The following is a 13,494-nucleotide window of genomic DNA, read 5'->3' as shown; positions in this document are numbered from 1 at the left end:
ACCAAGGGTGGAAAGTTGCATACACCGTTCTTTTCAAATCTGAAAGAATTAATGAAGGGGAGCAAGATAGTGAGTGCATAAATATTTAAGCGAACAAGAAGCGGAAGGGTGCGATCATACCAGCACTAATGCACCGGATCCCATCAGAACTCCGAATTTAAGTGTGCTTGGGCGAGAGTAGTATTAGGATAGGTGACCTCCTGGGATGTCCTCGTGTTGCACCTAATTTTATTAATATTTTATTTTTGATATACTATTTTCAAATTCCATATGTCGTTTCGGCGAGACAACTGGAAACAACGCGCCGGATATTCAGACCATTTGCGGCCCGATCGTCATTACTGAATGGGAACGATGCAAAACCGGGCTTTTGGCATTCGTCGTGCATTGTGGGCCCCCCAATTGTATTGCATCTATCCATGGCTGCGGCAGATTTTGAAAGGAATAACTCCGCTCACGTGGGAGCTTGTGCACGTTTACCAAGGGAGGAAAGTTGCATACACCGTTTTTTCAAGTCTGAAAGAATTAATGGAGGGGAGAAAGATAGTGAGTGCATAAAGATTTAAGCGAGGAAGCAGCGGACGGGTGCGTTCATAGCAGCACTAATGCACTGGATCCCATCAGAACTCCGAAGTTAAGGATGCATGGGCGAGAGTAGTACTAGGATGGGTGACCTCCTGGGAAATCCTCGTGTTGCACCCCAATTTTATTAATATTTTATCCTTGATATACTATTTGCAAATTCCATATGTCGTTTCGGCGAGACAACTGGAAACAACGCGCCGGATACTCGGACCATTTGCGGTACCATCGTCATTACTGAATGGGAACGGTGCAAAATCGGGCTTTTGGCATTCGTCGTGCATTGTGGGCCCCGCGATAGTATTGCATCTATTCTAGGCTGCGGCAGATCTGGAAAGGAATAACTTCGCTCACGTGGAAGCTTGTGCACGGTTACCAAGGGAGGAAAGTTGCATACACCATTTTCTCATGTCTGAAAGTATTAATGGAGGGGAGCAAGATAATGAGTGCATAAAGATTTAAGCAAGCAAGAAGCAAACGGGTATAATCATACCAGCACTAATCCACCGGATCCCATCAGAACTCCGAAGTTAAGCGTGCTTGGGCGAGAGTAGTATTAGGATGGCTGACCTCCTGGAAATCCTTGTGTTGGAACCCAATTTTATTAATATTTTATTTTTGAAATACTATTTGCAAATTCCATATGTCGTTTCGGTGAGACAACTGGAAACAACGCGTCGGATTCTCGGAACATTTGCGGCACGACCGTCATTACTGAATGGGAACGGTGCAAAACCGGGCTTTTGGCATTCGTCGTGCATTGTGGGCCCCGCAATAGTATTGCATCTATCCGTGGCAGTGGCAGATTTAGAAAGGAATAACTCCGCTCACGTGGGAGCTTGTGCACGTTTACCAAGGGAGGAAAGTTGCATACACCGTTCTTTTCAAATCTGAAAGAATTAATGAAGGGGAGCAAGATAGTGAGTGCATAAAGATTTAAGCGAACAAGAAGCGGAAGGGTGCGATCATACCAGCACTAATGCACCGGATCCCATCAGAACTCCGAAGTTAAGTGTGCTTGGGCGAGAGTAGTATTAGGATGGGTGACCTCCTGGGAAGTCCTCGTGTTGCACCTAATTTTATTAATATTTTATTTTTGATATACTATTTTCAAATTCCATATGTCGTTTCGGCGAGACAACTGGAAACAACGCGCCGGATATTCAGACCATTTGCGGCCCGATCGTCATTACTGAATGGGAACGATGCAAAACCGGGCTTTTGGCATTCGTCGTGCATTGTGGGCCCCTTGATAGTATTGCATCTATCCGGGGCTGCGGCAGATCTGGAAACGAATAACTCCGCTCACGTGGGAGCTTGTGCACGGTTACCAAGGGAGGAAAGTTGCATACACCGTATTTTCAAGTCTGAATGTATTAAAGGAGGGGAGCAAGATAGTGAGTGCATAAAGATGTAAGCGAGCAAGAAGCAAACGGGTGCGATCATACCAGCACTAATCCACCGGATCCCATTAGAACTCCGAAGTTAAGCGTGTTTGGGTGAAAAAGTATTAGGATGGGTGACCTCCTGGGAAGTCCTTGTGTTCTACCCCAATTTTATTAATATTTTATTTTTGATATACGATTTGCAAATTTCATATGTCGTTTCGGCGAGACAACTGGAAACAACGGGCCGGATTCTCGTACCATTTGCGACACGACCGTCATTACTGAATGGGAACGGGGCAAAACCGGGCTTTTGGCATTCGTCGTGCATTGTGGGCCCCGCGATAGTATTGCATCTATCTGGGGCTGCGGCAGATCTGGAAAGGAATAACTCCTCTCACATGGGAGCTTGTGCACGGTTACCAAGGGAGGAAAGTTGCATACACCATTTTTTCAAATCTGAAACAATTATTGGAGGGGAGCAAGATAGTGAGTGCATAATGATTTAAGCGAGCAAAAAGTAGACGGGTGCGATCATTCCAGCACTAATGCACTGGATCCCATCAGAACTCCGAAGTTAAAGGTGCATGGGCGAGAGTAGTACTAGGATGGGTGACCTCCTGGGAAGTCCTCGTGTTGCACCCCAATTTTATTAATATTTTATCTTTGATATACTCTTTGCAAATTCCCTATGTCGTTTCGGCGAGACAACTGGAAACAACGCGCTGGATACTCGGACCATTTGCGATACCATCGTCATTACTGAATGGGAACGGTGCAAAACCGGGCTTTTGGCATTCGTCGTGCTTTGTGGGCCCCGTGATAGTATTGCATCTATTCGGGGCTGTGGCAGATCTGGAAAGGAATAACTTCGCTCACGTGGAAGCTTGTGCACGGTTACCAAGGGAGGAAAGTTGCATACACCGTTTTTTCAAGTGTGAGAATTAATGGGGGGGATCAAGATAGTGAGTGAATAAAGATTTAAGCGAGCAAGAAGCAAACGGGTGCGATCATTCCAGCACTAATGCACCGGATCCCATCAGAACTCCGAAGTTAAAGGTGCTTGGGCGAGAGTAGTATTAGGATGGGTCACCTCCTTGGAAATCATCATGTTGCACCCCAATTTTATTAATATTTTATTTTTGATATACTATTTGCAAATTCCATATGTCGTTTCGGCGAGACAACTGGAAACAATGCGCCGGATACTTGGAGCATTTGCGACACGATCATCATTACTGAATGGGAAGGGTGCAAAACCGAGCTTTTGGCATTCGTCATGCATTATGGGCCCCGCGATAGTATTGCATCTATCCGGGATTGCGGCAGATCTGGAAAGGAAACGGCTCCGATCATACCAGCACTAATCCACCGGATCCCATCAGAACTCCGAAGTTAAGTGTGCTTGGGCGAGAGTAGTATTAGAATGGCTGACATCCTGGGAAATCCTTGAGTTGCAACCCAATTTTATTAATATGTTATTTTCGATATTCTATTTGCAGATTCCATATGTCGTTTCGGCGAGACAACTGGAAACAACGCGCTGGATACTCGGACCATTTGCGGTACGATCGTCATTACTGAATGGGAACGGTGCAAAGTCGGGCTTTTGGCATTCGTCGTGCATTGTGGGCCACGCGATTGTATTGCATCTATCCCTGGCTGCGGCAGATTTTGAAAGGAATAACTCCGCTCACGTGGGAGCTTGTGCACGTTTACCAAGGGAGGAAAGTTGCATACACCGTTTTTTCAAGTCTGAAAGAATTAATGGAGGGGAGAAAGATAGTGAGTGCATAAAGATTTAAGCGAGGAAGAAGCGGACGGGTGCGTTCATACCAGCACTAATGCACCGGATCCCATCAGAACTCCGAAGTTAAGTGTGCTTGGGCGAGAGTAGTACTAGGATGGGTGACCTCCAGGGAAGTCCTCCTGTTGCACCCCAATTTTATTAATATTTTATTTTTGATATACTATTTGCAAATTCCATATGTCGTTTCGGCGAGACAACTGGAAACAACACGCCGGTTACTCGGATAATTTCCGGCACGATCGTCATTACTGAATGGGAACGGTGCGAAACCGGGTTTTTGGCATTGGTCGTGCATTGTGGGCCCCGGGATAGTATTGCATCTATTCGGGGCTGCGGCAGATCTGGAAAGGAATAACTCCGCTCACGTGGGAGCTTCTGCACGGTTACTGATGAACCTACAATTTATCTATATTTTATGAGGTTTTTGCATGAAATTTTATGATGGTTTAATTAAATTTTGCCCTATTTTAGCTTGATTGCAAGAAAGATTTCAGGGGGAGCCAAATCAACAAAAAGAAGGCAAAAGCAAGAAAAGAAAACCCAAAATTTGTCAAGTTCAGCCCAGCCCAGCCATGAGAGCAAGAGAATTTCATTCGGCCCAAGAAGAGCAAGTGAAACTCTTTGGAAAATCCAAGGGAAGAAGCTTAGCAAGAATGAAATTTCGGCCCAGCCCATTTTTAGCCCAAATAACAGCCTAGAGTGTAGCCCACTTGACCTCAAAAGCAAGCTAAGTTGTAGCCCAAATAGCAGCCGAAAGGGAGCTAGGGGCGGCAAATCCTAGAAGTTTCTTGAAGAGTGCTTGAGAGAGACTTTATGAATTCAGATCTACTATTCAAGAACTGAATTGAGTGCAAGGTTAGAGATAACTTGCACAATTCAGTTGGTGATCAATTCATATTTGAATTGATGCCTTAGAAGTGTTTGAAGAAATGCATGCATGGGGATTAGATTCTTGCTAGAGATAGAAGAACCGTCACTCATGCATAGGATGAACATGCGCTTGAGAGAGGCTGTTCATAACCTTGGGGTTTCACCAAACCAAGGCTCAATCATGATTCATTCGAATGATCCAAATTGATAGATTGCTGAATTCTAAGATTGACATTTACTGCTTACTCTTCTAACCTGATTTGAAGGCAATTGGACCAATGATTTAGATAGATTTTAATTTAGGATTTCTTAGCTTTCATTAGATTTTAGATTTATTTGTTGATCAGATAAGAAGTGCTCAATTTAGTATTGGTAATTGTTTCCTAAATCCTCGTGGGAACGATACTTCACTCTCTACTTTATTACTTGAACGGCTAGTGCACTTGCTAGTGTCACAATGAGCAACACATCAAGTTTTTGGCGCCGTTGCCGGGGATTTATAGAAGCAATATTAGGAAACATTGAGCATTCTTAATCTGGTATCATTCAGCATTGCATTCATAGTTGGTTTAATTTGCTTAACTTTACATTTTAGTTTTGAATGCAACTGCTGTACTACTGTAGTTATGTTTCTTCTTTCTTAAGTAGATTACTTTCTTTTTCTGGTTTCAGTTTCATTTTAATAAAGGCATATTTAATTTCTATTCAATCTTGTTGTTGTTCCCTTCAAAAAGAAAAAAAAAAGAAAAAAATTCACATAAACATGAGTGTTGCAGATCTGAGTTGCATTCGGCACTCAGATCAGCAGATTTCAGATCTGCAGCACTCAGCCGAAAAGAATTGCTTATGTTTCAGATTTTATTATTCTTTTCTTTCATTACAAAAAAAAAAGAAAAAAACAAATGAAAAAAAAAGGGGAGATCTTTTGAACAACAAGAGGAGCAATTGAGAATTCGGATCAGAATTCATATTTGAATTCAGATCTGAATTCTGCTATTGCAGATCTGCAACAGTTCAGATCTGAGTTCCTCTGAACTCAGACCTGAACTGATGAAATTTTGAGGGGAATTGGATGTCATCACCACCCCAATTCACCCTAGGGTACTTCTGCTATTTCCCAAAAACAATTTGGTAGAAATAACTGAAGGTAAGGCAATTGAGATTTCAGATCCGAACTCAGACTTGAGTTCAGACCTGAACTCTGCTATAGCAGAACTGCAATACTCAAAAAAAAAAAAAAATCTGTTCTCAGCCCTTTATTATTCTTTTCATTCATTACAAAAAGAAAAAAAAAATATATTTAGATAGTGAAAAAAAAAAGAAAGAGAAAGAACCATGGAAACCAAGGATTCGGATCAAAACTCAGATCTGAGTTCAGATCTGAGTTCTGCTGTAGCAGATCTGCAACAGTTCAGATCTGAGTTCTCTTGAACTCAGACCTGAACTCATGTAAATTCAAAGGGTAATTGGGGGTTATCTTCACCCCAATACACCCTACAAAAAATCTGCTATCTCCCAAAAACAATTGGATAGTCATGGTTAAAAAAAAATTCGAATCTGCAATCACCTAGATCTGAACTGGGGTTGTGAACAGAGCAGGATACAGGGCATACTTTGCTGTATTAAATAACTTGTACTCCAACCTATCTGAGCTGATTTGGTTGAAGAAAAGTATATTTAATCTGAGAATTTTTTATGCCTCAATAGTTTTAATGCGATGCAGCACCTCCACACAATTCTCTATTTCAGACTTCTCTTCTGATATTGCAGATCTGCAACATTTCAGATCTGAGTTCATCAGAACTCAGACCTGAACTGATGCAATCATGAGGTGAATTGGGAGCCATAATCACCCCAATTCACCCTATTATACATCTTCCAGCCCCCAAAAATAGTTGGATAGCAAAGAAGGGCAATTGAGATCAGAACTCATATCTGAATTCAGTTATTAACAGCACCAAAATATGTCACATTGCAATCTTATGCATCAGATCTGATTTATGATTGCAGTATATTTCATTGATGCTTCATTGATGTGGATTTGTAGCAGTATACCAAAAATGTGTAAAAATCAGATCTGCATCATTGATGAAATAGTAGCAATGTGTGATGATATCAGAGTGCACTTGATTTCTACTGTGGACTGACTGATGACATGAGGCAATATGTGGACTGATGTTTTTATCCTTTAAATTACTTTCATCCGATCTGATTGATTGTCTGTCTGTGGACTGATGTTTGTGTTATATCTGTGGGCTGATAATCATATATGTGGACTGATTTTACTAGCTTTAAACCACTTGCACCAGATCTGAACTGGATGAGTGTAATATACTGGCATTCAGGGCTGCTTACAGTATATAGTTAGCAGACTTGATTTCAGGTTTATGCAACTACTTAATTTGAGCCATCATGATTTCAGGTTTCTGCTTTGAACCTCTTGCACATAGTCTTGGATGTCCATTAGTAAAATCAAAGTTTTAGATGACCAGCTCTGATTGCTTTGAGATTTGATCAGAAATGGACTCAGTTCTGTTCTGCAACACTACTAAATTGTAGCAGTAACAATGCCAAACAGTGCAGACCTGATTTCAGGTTTCTGTAAATTTGTGGACTGAACAGCTTAATATATTTGAGCTAGACAGATTTGGGCTGATATGAGATCTGAAACAAAACATGGGCTGAACTGACTGTTGGCTGAATTTATAGGTTGTATGCATTGCAGACCTGATTTCAGGTCACAGAAGTCTTCAAGATTATGAAGCCATACACTTGCATAGCTTACAAACCTGAATCCAAACCTGGCTCAGGTCTGGTTGTAGCCCAATTTAAGCCCTCTGAAGGCACATTGACAATTCAGCTCTGAATAGCAGCCCACAGTATAGCAGATGTAAATGGTGATGTGCAATAGTTTCAATAAGCATATTCAATTCAGACTCCAATTTTTATGGTTTGTTAATTGCATATTTGAACTCAGATAAATTGTATCTGAATTTAGATGCTATAATTAAGGAATGTAAATAAGATTGCTGGTTTGGATTCCCTTTTTAATAATCAAAATCATTTATGATCTAAAATCAGTGGTTATTTGAATGTTAGTAACCACTGATTTCAGTATAAATGACTACTGTAATTTCAGATCTAAACTCAGATCCAAAGGTGACTGTTCTCAGTAGGTAAGTTTGCAGATCTAATTTCAAGTCTCTGCAATTTATTGACGCATACAAGACATATAAGTTGGGACTTGAAATAAGAAGTCTTAAACTCTTGAGTTCAGACTTATTTCAAACCTAATTGCATCATAATTCAGATTTATTGATGTTAGGTTTTTTTTGTAAGACTGTTCTCAAAAGCTAAGACTTCAGGTCTGATTCTATTAAGAGCCTGAAGAGCAGCCTAAAGATACTAAATTCAGCAATTGATTTTAGATCTGATTATAGTAGATGTTAGATATGTTTACTTCTATTTAGTCTAGAATAGTGTGTAATAATATCTATTGCTAATTTAGCTAGCTTTTTTTTTCATTAATGATCTACTTCACACTTGAATGCTGGTTTTCAGTAATGGAGCTCTGTTTTTCTTGTTTATAAAAAAAAAAAAAAAAAAAAAAAGAGAGAGAGAGAGAGAGAAAAAGAGTGAAGCAAATGACTTTGGTTTGTCTTATTAATTACTTGGCTTTGTAAATTTTTCTTGTATAGCTAGTAGATTAGGATTACTTACATTCTTTTGAATTGTGAATAGTAGTCTTTTTTTTATTATTTGGTTTAAATTATTTTTAGTTAGAACAAAACTTTTGATCTCTGTTGCAAGTAAATTCTAGCAGAAGAGGCTCCCACCAAAAGAACTCTTGCATATCTAGAAATTAATCTTCAGGAAGTCCTCTATACACCCTTCTCTTTACTTGGAATTTCTCTTGTTGGTTTTATTGTGACTCCCTAACACTAGGAACATTGAGGACAATGTTCATCTTAAGTGTGGGGGAGTGAGCCCGAGGCTAGGGTATGGGGGCTGAAACCATGCACCCCAACACACATATGCAGGCAATGACATAACCAAAAAAAAAAGACTGGAACCCCTCAAGTTCATTACTATTTATTTGATGATTATTTTTAAGAAGGAATTCAATGAGTTGAGGGAGACTGATGTACTTGTTAAGTTTTTATTCTTGTGAATGACCCAATTTGATTTATGCATGAGAAAAGGGGAGCTGAATATGCTTTTCAGCATGACTAGCCCTAACTATCTTCATGTGTATGGAAGCCCTTGATTTCATGGTTAATGGTCAAGAGAGCTAGTGCACATCTGAAATGCTGATTCTTAAGGTTCAATAATTGCAAAGAGGGACAAAAGCCCAAATTGACTCTGCTATTCTGAGCTGAATAGTAAAACTAGCAGCTTAGAACATGAGTCCTATTTACCTACCTCAAGCAAGTGACCAGTGTGAGATGGAGCATAAGATGCACTCACACCAAAAAAAAAAAAAAAAAAAAAAAAAAAGGGTGAGATGGAGAATAAGATGCACTCACCCCCAGAATTAAGAAATTGTGGTGATAGCTGAGGTTCAAAGGGGCACTCTAAAGTTGAACTCTCATTGAGATTCAGTTACAAATGTGAAACTTAGTGAAATTTGATTATTAACCTTGACAATTAAGGAGCTGATTTATATATGAATTAGGAGTGAAGGCTAGACTATGATGAAATTCATATTCTCCTTTCCTTGGATCTGATACATATCTTAATTGGTAATTTACAAGAATAAGAGTTGAGCACTTACAAAAGTTCCCCGACTACTCAATGCATTTCTATCTTAAAAAGTTCACCAGGTAAATGGTGAGAACAGAAGGGGGGAATGTTAAGTTTATGGCTGATGTCTTTGCTTGAGGACAAGCAAAAGCTTAAGTGTGGGGGTATTTGATGAACCTACAATTTATCTATATTTTATGAGGTTTTTGCATGAAATTTTATGATGGTTTAATTAAATTTTGCCCTATTTTAGCTTGATTGCAAGAAAGATTTCAGGGGGAGCCAAATCAACAAAAAGAGGGAAAAAGCAAGAAAAGAAAACCCAAAATTTATCAAGTTCAGCCCGGCCCAGCCATGAGAGCAAGAGAATTTCATTCGGCCCAAGAAGAGCAAGTGAAACTCTTTGGAAAATCCAAGGGAAGAAGCCTAGCAAGAAGGAAATTTCGGCCCAGCCCATTTTTAGCCCAAATAACAGCCTAGAGTGTAGCCCACTTGAAATTCATAGAGTGGGCGAATTAATCTACAGCTTGAAATTCCTAGAGTGCTTGAGAGAGACTCTAGGAATTCAGATCTACTATTCAAGAACTGAATTGAGTGCAAGGTTAGAGATAACTTGCACAATTCAGTTGGTGATCAATTCAGATTTGAATTGATGCCTTAGAAGTGTTTGAAGAAATGCATGCATGGGATTAGATTTTTGCTAGAGATAGAAGAATCGTCACTCATGCATAGGATGAACATGCGCTTGAGAGAGGCTATTCATGACCTTGGGGTTTCACCAAACCAAGGCTCAATCATGATTCATTCGAATGATCCAAATTGATAGATTGCTGAATTCTGAGATTGACATTTACTGTTACTCTTCTAACCTGATTTGAAGGCAATTGAACCAATGATTTAGATAGATTTTAATTTAGGATTTCTTAACTTTCATTAGAGTTTAGATTTATTTGTTGATCAGATAAGAAGTGCTCAATTTAGTATTGGTAATTGTTTCCTAAATCCTCATGGGAACGATACTTCACTCTCTACTTTATTACTTGAACGTCTAGTGCACTTGCTAGTGTCACAATGAGCAACACATCAAGTTACCAAGGGAGGAAAGTTGCATACACCGTTTTTTCAAATCTGAAAGTATTAATGGAGGGGAGCAAGATAGTGATGCATAAAGATTTAAGCGAGCAAGAATCAAACGGGTGCGATCATACCAGCACGATTCCACCGGATCCCATCAGAACTCCGAAGTTAAGCGTGTTTGGGTGAGAGTAGTATAAGGATGGGTGACGTCCTGGGAAGTCCTTGTGTTGCACCCCAATTTTATAATTATTTTATTTTTGAAATACTATTTGCAAATTCCATATGTCATTTCGGAGAGACAACTGGAAACAACGCGCTGGATTCTCGGACCATTTGCGGCACGACCGTCATTACTGAATGGGAACGGTGCAAAACCGGGCTTTTGGCATTCGTCGTGCATTGTGGGCCCCGCGATAGTATTGCATCTATCCAGGGCTGCGGCAGATCTGGAAAAGAATAACTCCGCTCACAAGGGAGCTTGTGCACGGTTACCAAGGGAGGAAAGTTGCATACACCATTTTTTCAAGTCTGAAAGAATTAATGGAGGGGAGCAAGATAGTGAGTGCATAAAGATTTAAGCGAGCAAGAAGCAAAAGGGCGCGATCATACCAGCACTTGAAAAAATGGTGTATGCAGCCGTCATCCCTTAGTAACCGTGCAGAAGCTCCCACGTGAACGGTGTTATTCCTTTCTAGATCTACCGCTGCCCCGGATAGATGCAATACTATCGCGGGGCCTAGAATGCACGACGAATGCCAAAAGCCTGGTTCTTGCACCTTTCCCTTTCAGTAATGACGATCGTGCCACAAGAGGTCCAAGTATCCGGAGCGTTTTTTATAGTTGTCTTGCCGAAACGACAAATTAAATTTGCAAACAAGATATCAAAAATAAAATATTAATAAAATTGGGGTGCAACACGAGGACTTCCCAAGAGGTCACCTATTCTAGTACTACTCTCGACCAAGCATGCTTAACTTTGGAGTTCTTATGGGATCCGGTGCATTAGTGCTGATATTAACACACCCGTTTGTTTCTTGCTTGCTTCTATCTTTATGCACTCACTCTCTTGCTCCCCTCCATTAATTCTTTCAGACATGAATAATCGGTGTATGCAACTTTCCTCCCTTGGTAACTGTGCACAAGCTCCCACATGAGCGGAGTTATTCCATTATAGATCTGTCGCAGCCCCACATAGATGCAATATATCGCAGGGCCCACAATGCACGACGAATGCCAAAAGCCCGGTTCTTGCACCGTTCCCATTCAGTAATGACGATCGTGCCCCAAGTGGTCTGAGTATCCGACGCGTTGTTTCAAGTTGTCTCGCCGAAACGACAGATGGAATTTGCAAATAGGATATCAAAAATAAAATATTAATAAAATTGGGGTGCAACACGAGGACTTCCCAAGTGGTCACCCATCCAATTACTACTCTCGCCCAAGCACACTTAATTTCGGAGTTCTGATGAGATCCGGTGCATTAGTGCTGGTATGATCGCACCCGTTTGCTTCTTGCAAGCTTAAATCTTTATGCACTCACTATCTAGCTCCCCTCCATTAATTATTTCAGATATGAAAAAATGGTGTATGCAGCCGTCCTCCATTGGTAACCGTGCAGAAGCTCCCACGTGAACAGAGTTATTTCTTTCCAGATCTGCCGCAGCCCCGGATAGATGCAATACTATCACGGGTCCACAATGCACGACGAATGCCAAAAGCTTGGTTCTTGCACCGTTCCCATTCAGTAATGACGATCGTGCCGCAAGTGGTCCGAGTATCCGGCGCATTGTTTCCAGTTGTCTTGCCGAAACGACAAATGAAATTTAAAAATAGGATATCAAAAAGAAAATATTAATAAAATTGGGGTGCAACACGGGGAATTCCCAGGAGGTCACCCATCCTAGTACTACTCTCGCCCCCAAGCACGCTTAACTTCAGTGTTCTGATGGGATCCGGTGCATTAGTGCTGGTATGATCGCACCGGTTTGCCTCTTGCTCGCTTATATCTTTATGCACTCACTATCTTGCTCCCCTCATTAATTCTTACCGACTTGAAAAAACGGTGTATGCAAATTTCCTCCCTTGGTAACCGTGCACAAGCTACCACGTTAGCGGAGTTATTCCTTTCCAAATCTGTCGTAGCACCGGATAGATGCAATACTATCGCGAGGCCCACAATGCACGACGAATGCCAAAAGGCCAGTTCTTGCACCGTTCCCATTCAGTAATGGCGATCGTGCCCCAAATGGTCCGAGTATCCGGTGCGTTGTTTCCAGTTGTCTCGCCGAAACGACATATGAAATTTGTAAATAGTATTTCAAAATTAAAATATTAATAAAATTAGGATGCAACACGAGGACTTCCCAGGAGGTCACCCATCCTAGTACTACTCTCGCCCATGCACGCTTGACTTCGGAGTTCTGATGGGATCCGGTGCATTAGTGCTGGTATGATCGCACCCTTTTGCTTCTTGCTCGCTTAAATCTTTATGCACTCACTATCTTGCTCCGCCCCATTAATTCTTTCACACTTGAAAAAATGGTGTATTCAACTTTCCTTCCTTGGTAACCGTGCACAAGCTCACACGTGAGCGGAGTTATTCCTTTCCAGATCTGCCACTGCCCAGGATAGATGCAATACTATCGCGGGGCCCACAATGCACGACGAATGCCAGAAGCCCGGTTCTTGCACCATTCCCGTTCAGTAATGCCGATTGTGCCGCAATTGGTCAAAATATCCGTTGCGTTGTTTCCAGTTGTCTTGCCGAAACGACAAATGGAATTTGCAAATAGGATACAAAATTAAAATATTAATAAAATTGGGGGTACAACACGAGGACTTCACAGGAGGTCACCCATCCTAGTATTACTCTTGCCCCTAAGCACGCTTAACTTCGGAGTTATTATGGGATCTGGTGCATTATTGCTGGTATGATCGCACCCGTTTGCTTCTAGCTCGCTTAAATCTTTATGCACTATCTTGCTCCCCTCCATTAATTTTTTTAGACATGAAAAAACGGTGTATGCA

At 41.1% G+C, this 13,494-nt stretch overlaps 5 non-coding genes and 10 pseudogenes across 5 annotated transcripts; 10 read left to right on the top strand and 5 right to left on the bottom strand.

Moving 5' to 3' along the window:
• The first annotated feature begins 106 nt into the window (after nt 1-106).
• LOC148855749 (5S ribosomal RNA) lies at nt 107-225 on the top strand (annotated as a pseudogene).
• Nucleotides 226-583: 358 nt separating this feature from the next.
• LOC148855748 (5S ribosomal RNA) lies at nt 584-702 on the top strand (annotated as a pseudogene).
• A 359-nt stretch (nt 703-1,061) lies between these two features.
• On the top strand, nt 1,062-1,179 carry LOC148855747 (5S ribosomal RNA; annotated as a pseudogene).
• Nucleotides 1,180-1,539: 360 nt separating this feature from the next.
• LOC148855746 (5S ribosomal RNA) lies at nt 1,540-1,658 on the top strand. Its single transcript, XR_016096870.1, has one exon. It is a non-coding gene; the product is annotated as a 5S ribosomal RNA (ribosomal RNA).
• Nucleotides 1,659-2,016: 358 nt separating this feature from the next.
• LOC148855745 (5S ribosomal RNA) lies at nt 2,017-2,134 on the top strand (annotated as a pseudogene).
• Nucleotides 2,135-2,493: 359 nt separating this feature from the next.
• Nucleotides 2,494-2,612, top strand: LOC148855744 (5S ribosomal RNA). The gene has a single exon (XR_016097306.1). It is a non-coding gene; the product is annotated as a 5S ribosomal RNA (ribosomal RNA).
• A 357-nt stretch (nt 2,613-2,969) lies between these two features.
• LOC148855743 (5S ribosomal RNA) lies at nt 2,970-3,088 on the top strand (annotated as a pseudogene).
• A 223-nt stretch (nt 3,089-3,311) lies between these two features.
• LOC148855742 (5S ribosomal RNA) lies at nt 3,312-3,430 on the top strand (annotated as a pseudogene).
• Nucleotides 3,431-3,789: 359 nt separating this feature from the next.
• Nucleotides 3,790-3,908, top strand: LOC148855741 (5S ribosomal RNA). Its single transcript, XR_016098048.1, has one exon. It is a non-coding gene; the product is annotated as a 5S ribosomal RNA (ribosomal RNA).
• A 6,676-nt stretch (nt 3,909-10,584) lies between these two features.
• Nucleotides 10,585-10,703, top strand: LOC148855740 (5S ribosomal RNA; annotated as a pseudogene).
• A 670-nt stretch (nt 10,704-11,373) lies between these two features.
• Nucleotides 11,374-11,492, bottom strand: LOC148855739 (5S ribosomal RNA; annotated as a pseudogene).
• A 359-nt stretch (nt 11,493-11,851) lies between these two features.
• On the bottom strand, nt 11,852-11,970 carry LOC148855738 (5S ribosomal RNA). Its single transcript, XR_016097921.1, has one exon. It is a non-coding gene; the product is annotated as a 5S ribosomal RNA (ribosomal RNA).
• A 359-nt stretch (nt 11,971-12,329) lies between these two features.
• LOC148855737 (5S ribosomal RNA) lies at nt 12,330-12,450 on the bottom strand (annotated as a pseudogene).
• A 359-nt stretch (nt 12,451-12,809) lies between these two features.
• On the bottom strand, nt 12,810-12,928 carry LOC148855736 (5S ribosomal RNA). Its single transcript, XR_016096517.1, has one exon. It is a non-coding gene; the product is annotated as a 5S ribosomal RNA (ribosomal RNA).
• Nucleotides 12,929-13,288: 360 nt separating this feature from the next.
• LOC148855735 (5S ribosomal RNA) lies at nt 13,289-13,409 on the bottom strand (annotated as a pseudogene).
• Nucleotides 13,410-13,494: the final 85 nt, after the last annotated feature.

This window comes from Nelumbo lutea, chromosome 4, assembly GCF_056320005.1.
Source record: "Nelumbo lutea isolate HS-2025 chromosome 4, American lotus-T2T, whole genome shotgun sequence".
NCBI classification, from domain to species: domain Eukaryota; kingdom Viridiplantae; phylum Streptophyta; class Magnoliopsida; order Proteales; family Nelumbonaceae; genus Nelumbo; species Nelumbo lutea.
This window is presented reverse-complemented; position numbering and strand designations above follow the sequence as displayed.